Source organism: Ceratotherium simum, chromosome X (assembly GCF_057802395.1).
Source record: "Ceratotherium simum simum isolate JZ-2026a chromosome X, ASM5780239v1, whole genome shotgun sequence".
NCBI lineage: Eukaryota > Metazoa > Chordata > Mammalia > Perissodactyla > Rhinocerotidae > Ceratotherium > Ceratotherium simum.
Window position 1 is genome coordinate 84,103,325 of NC_141940.1, and position 6,080 is coordinate 84,109,404.

The window sequence follows — 6,080 nt, forward strand, 5'->3', positions numbered from 1 at the left end:
CTCAATTAATCCAGCCAGCATTGCTTGCTCCCTCTCTAGAATAGAGATCATCTAGAGCAGAAGCTTTATTCATTCATTCATCAACTATTTATTGAATGCCTATGACATGTTAGGCATTGTAGTATGTTGGGGAGAGTTAGTGGGGAGGGACAATAGACAGGTTTATACCCTCAAGGAGTTTCCAGTATCATGGGAAGATCATTTTGGCAAGCAGACTTTTTGTCTTCCCAACCACTAGGCTTGAAACAGAGCTATATACATAGGGCTGCTCAGTCAATGCTTGCTAACACATGAATTGATACCCTATGGGGCTAATTTAGCTTTAACCTAGTCTAGAGAGTGTGTCTGCCTAGTTCTATCCACCTTAATCGAAGTTCCTGAGCCATACAGAGTGCAGGCATCTCCATATGTAAAATCTTTTCTGCTATTCCAGCAGTACAGCAGGAGAGGTTGGTGGCACATACTAGACTGCCTAGATTCAAGTCCCAGCTCTGTCAGTCACTCACTAACCATACAAGTTGTGGGCAAGTAACCTAATCTCTCTGCGCCTCAGTTTTATCATATATAATGGTACTTAATTAATGGAATTTTTGAGGATTAAATAATACATATAAATGCTTAGAAGAGTGCATAATATATGGTAAGCAATCAATAAATATTGGAAATCATAATTGTTCTGGAGCTAGAATGAAGGCAGCTATCAAACGTTAGTTGTTGCCAATTGAGCTACTCCAAAGAAATTCAGTTTCCTCTTTTTATGGGGTTAGAAGTTGGCTGCTTTCTCTTCTACACTGAGTTCAGCCTTTCTAGCCTCAAGAAGTGCTCAAGAGGAGCATTATGTGGTGTTGAAAATAGATTATATACAAGGCAGTCTTTCACTCAGAAGCTGCTGGTCAGACTGAGAAATTTCTTTTGGGATGAGACCAGCCTAAGCAAGAAATTCTTAAGGAGATATGAAAAAAATACTTCCCTGGATATTGCTGCCATCTTCTCTCTTTTCTTCCCTGCATAACAATACTTCTTGAAAGAGGAGTTGTCACTTCTTTGGTTCATCACTGTCCATATACTCTTCATGCCCAGTGAGTGTGGCTTCTGCCTCCTCCACTCCAATGTAATCATTTGTAACAATGTTGCCATTTATGACAACATGAATGAACCTGGAAGGCATTATGCTGAGTGAAATAAGCCAGACACAGAAAGACAAATACTTTATGATCTCACTTATATGTGTAATCTAAAAATGTTGAACTCACAGAAACATGTAGAATGGTGACTGCCAGGGGATGAGGGATGGGGAAAATGGGGAGATGTTGGATGAATGGTACAAACTTCCAGTTATAAGAGGAATAAGTTCTGGGTATCTAATTACAGCATGGTGACTAAGTTAATAATACTGTATTGTATATTTGAAATCTGTATACTTGAAATTTGCTAAGAGAACAGATTTTAAGTGTTCTCACCAGAAAAGAAAAAAGGTAACTATGTGAAGCGATGGATGTAATTAACTTGATTGTGGTAATCATTTCACAATGCATATGTATATGAAATCATCACATTGTACACCTTTAAAAAAACAAACATCACATTGTACAACCTAAATATATACAATTTTTATTTGTCAATCATATCTCAATAAAGCTGGAAAAAAATGCTGATTGTGTTCCACTAAATTACACACCATGAAGACATTTACATACAATGAGACCAGAAATCTTGTTAGTGAAGGCTGCAGGAAGGCCCTGACTGCATTCCTACTTTATAAGGAAGTCAGGAATTTAAGTGGGAAATCATAAGCTGGCCTTTGCAAAGCATTGCAGTAGGAGACTTGAAAAAGTTACAAACTTTTTCTCTCCTGTTTTTAAAGGGCTCCAGAGAAGTAGAGGCTATAACTGCTCCCAGTAGCCCAATTCTGGGGGGAAATCCCTAAATACTGAAAAACTGCTTAGGTTTGATCTAAATCCTTCAAGCTGGAGGCTTTTTCCTCCTGTTGACTCTGCTTTTCACTGCCTACTGTGGTAAAGCTTCTTAGTCCATCTGGCAAAGCCTCAGTGAAAACAGGAGTAAGATGGGTCCACAAGCATTTGGTTTATTATTATTTCCATAGTAGCCAACACAGTGGTAGTCTCACAGCAAGGTACCACACCTGGGTGCACCTGAAACTCTCCACCCTGAGTAGGGCCTTAAATTCAGGAAGGCCATATAACTTCAAGGTTAAGATTAAGAGCACAAGCTCTGGAGTTAGACTACCCTGAGTTCAAATCGAAGCTTCACCACTACTGCATAACTGTGGGCAAGTTTCTTATCCTCTCTGGGCCCAGTTTCCCCAGCTAAAAAAATGGGATAGCAACTTACCTCATCAGGTTCTTGGGAAGATTAAATGAGATAATCCTTATAAAGCATTTACAAACTGACACTTAGTAAATACTCAACTAAAGGTAGCACTGTTTGCATTTGGCAACCCACCTAAGTTTTCATAATATCCTATTGAGTTAGCAAATAAAGCTGGCTGAAACTAGAAAAAGCTAGGTCCCTACACAAATCACTACCCATACTCTCTTTATGCTATAGCAATAGTTTCCATTTGCAACATATTACTTATGAATAGAAGCTTCCTAGTCATTGCTTTTGTCTAAAACAGTGCTTTCCAAACTTTTATATCACTTTGAGAATCAGTGGTCTAAACTATATATATCTTACTTGGTATAATGCCTTCAACTTATTCTTGCAATCCTGGTGAACACGTTTTTCCCACTCCTGCTTCCACATCTTCTTTTCCCTAAAGCAGTGGTTCCCAAAGTGTAGTCCCTGGACCAGCAGTATAAGTACTAGCATCACCAGGGAAGTGGTTAGAAATGCAGAGTCATGGGCCCCATCCCAGACCTACTGAATCTAAAACTTTTGGTGGTGGGGGTGGGTAGCAGTGTGTGTTTTAACAATCCCTCTCCAAGTGATTGTGATGATGCATGCTCAAGTTTGAGAACCAATGCCCTATCCTACTAACATGGCTAACACAGCCTATAAAAAGCATCATTTCATTGTATCACTAATGCCATAATTTTCACATCTCTGGTTTTGAGTTCTTCTCTCCATCTGTTTTTGTGTACATGCCTTCAGCGTCCACTTGAGTTTTCTTCAGTTTCTAAGTGACTCTATCTCTGGACAAATATCTACCTCAAAACCTTTTTTTTTGTCTTTAGTGACAAAGAAGACTGGCTGGTCATTACTATAAGAAGGACTAAGTGGCATCACAACTTTATTTTTCTAACCTTTCATCATCCTTTTATCCATTCTCTAAGTCCAAGTTTTAACTAGAATCTGAGCAAGGGTTGAACCAAGAGCAAATAGAGTAATGATATAACTTCATGTTTTTTTTTGTGCTCATCTAATTCAATGTCCATATCTATATCTGTATCTAGCTATCCACCTTCTAAAAAAAAAAAAAACTTTTGGGTAGCTTCTTCAAATCCCATGCCAGATATTGAGGACAGTGAGAACATGCCAAGCCATGACTCATATTATCACAGAACACACCCCCAGTTCATTTGCTCTTTTCATTTGCCTAGATGTTAGTAGGATAAAGAATCTAAAACATGTACTTAAAAACCTCTCCTTCTAAAATTAGAGGCCAATATCACTGATGCAATATTGATGTAAAACTGAACAATGCAAAAACTGAACATTGATACAAATATCCTCAACAAAATATTAGCAAATAAAACACAACAATACATTAAAAGAATCATACAGCACAATCAACTGGGACTTGTTCCAGGGATGCACGAATCAATCAATGTAATACACCACATTAACAAAATGAGGAATAAAAATCACATGATTATCTCAATAGATGCAGAGAAAGCATTTGACAAGATCCAACATCCGTTTATGATAAAAACTCTCAGTAAAATGAGCATAGAAGAAAAGTACCTCAACATAATAAAGGCCATTTATGACAAACCCACAGCTAACATCATAGTTAATGATGAAAAACAGAAAGCTAATCTTCTGAGAACAGGACCAAGACAAGGATGCCCACTTTTGCCACTCTTATTCAACATAATACTGGGAGTTTTAGCCAGAGCAATTAGGCAAGAAAAAGAAATAAAAGGGATCCAAATTGGAAAGGAAGAAGTAAAACTGTCACTATTTGTGGATGACATGATTCTATCTATAGAAAACCCTAAAGAACCCACCAAAAAACTATTAGAAATAATCAACAAATCTAGTAAAGTTGCATGGTACAAAATCAACATACAAAAATCAGTTGCATTTCTATACGCTAACAATGAACTAGCAGAATGAGAAATCAAGACTACAATACCATTTACAATTGCAACAAAAAGAATAAAACACCTAGGAATAAATTTAACCAAGGAGGTGAAAGACCTGTACACTGAAAACTATAAGACATTATTGTAAGAAATTGAAGACGACATAAAGAAATGGAAAGATATTCCATGCTCATGGATTGGAAGAATAAACATAGTTAAAATGTCCATATTACCTATAGCAATCTACAGATTCAATGCAATCCCAATCAGAATCCTAATGACATCCTTCACAGAACTAGAACAAAGAATCCTAAAATTTATATGGAACAATGAAAGACCCTGAATAGCCAAAGCAATCTGGAGAAAAAAGAACAAAGTGGGAAGTATTACACTCCCCGACTTCAACATATACTACAAAGCTATAGTAATCAAAACAGCATGGTAACAGACACAGATCAATGGAACAGAATTGAGAGCCCAGAAATAAAACGACATATTTATGGACAGCTAATCTTCAACGAAGGAGCCAAGAACATACAATAGAAAAAGGAAAGTCTCTTCAATTAATGGTGTTGGTAAAACTGGACAGTCACATGCAAAAGAATAAAAGTAGGCCATTATCTTACACCATACACAAAAAGTAACTCAAAATGGATTAAAGAGTTGAATTTAAGACCTGAAACCATAAAACTCCTAGCAGAAAATATAGGCAGTATGCTCTTTGACATCAGTCTTAGCAGTATCTTTTTGAATACCATGTCTACTCAGGCAAGGGAAACAAAAGAAAAATATAAACAAATGGGACTACATCAGACTAGAAAGCTTCTGTTGGCAAAGGAAACCATCAACAAAATGAAAAGATAGCCCACCAAATGGGAGAAAATATGGGCAAATCACATATCCAACAAGATATATAAAGAACTCATATAACTCAATAACAAAAAAATGAACAACCCGACCAAAAAATGGGCAGAAGATATGAACAGACATTTTTCCAAAGAAAATATATAGGTGGCCAACAGGCACATGAAAAGATGTTCAACATCACTATTAAGGAAATGCAAATCAAAACTATAATGAGATACCATCTCACACTAGTCAGAATGGCTATAATTAACAAGACAAAAAATAACAATGTTGGAGAGAACGTGGAGAAAAGGGAACCCTCGTACATTGCTGGTGGGAATGCAAACTGGTGTAGTCACTATGGAAAACATGACGGAGATCTCTCAAAAAATTAAAAATAGAAATATCATATGATCCACCTATTCCACTTCTGGGTATTTATCCAAAGAGCATGAAATTAATAATTCAAAAAGATTTATGCATCCCTAGGTTCATCGAGCATTATTCACAATAGCGAAGATGTGGAAGCAACCCAAGTGCCCATCAACAGATGAATGGATGAAGATGTAGTATATATATACAACAGAATACTACTCAGCCATAAAAAAGAGAAAATCATGCCATTTGCAACAACATGGATGGACCTTGAGGGTATTATGCTAAGTGAAATAAGTCAGACAAAGACAAATACCATATGATTTCATTCATATGAGGAAGATAAACAAACACGTAGATACATAGAACAGATTAGTAGTTACCTGAGGAAAAGGGGGTGGAAAGAAGGCAAAAGGGCTAAAGGGGCACATATTTATGGTGACGGATAAAAACTAGACTATTGGTGGTGAACATGATGCAGTCTATACAGAAACTGATATATGTTAATGTATACCTGAAATTTACACAATGTTTAAGCCAATATGACCTCAACAAAATAATTAAAAAAAAAAGTCTCCTTCTGCAGCA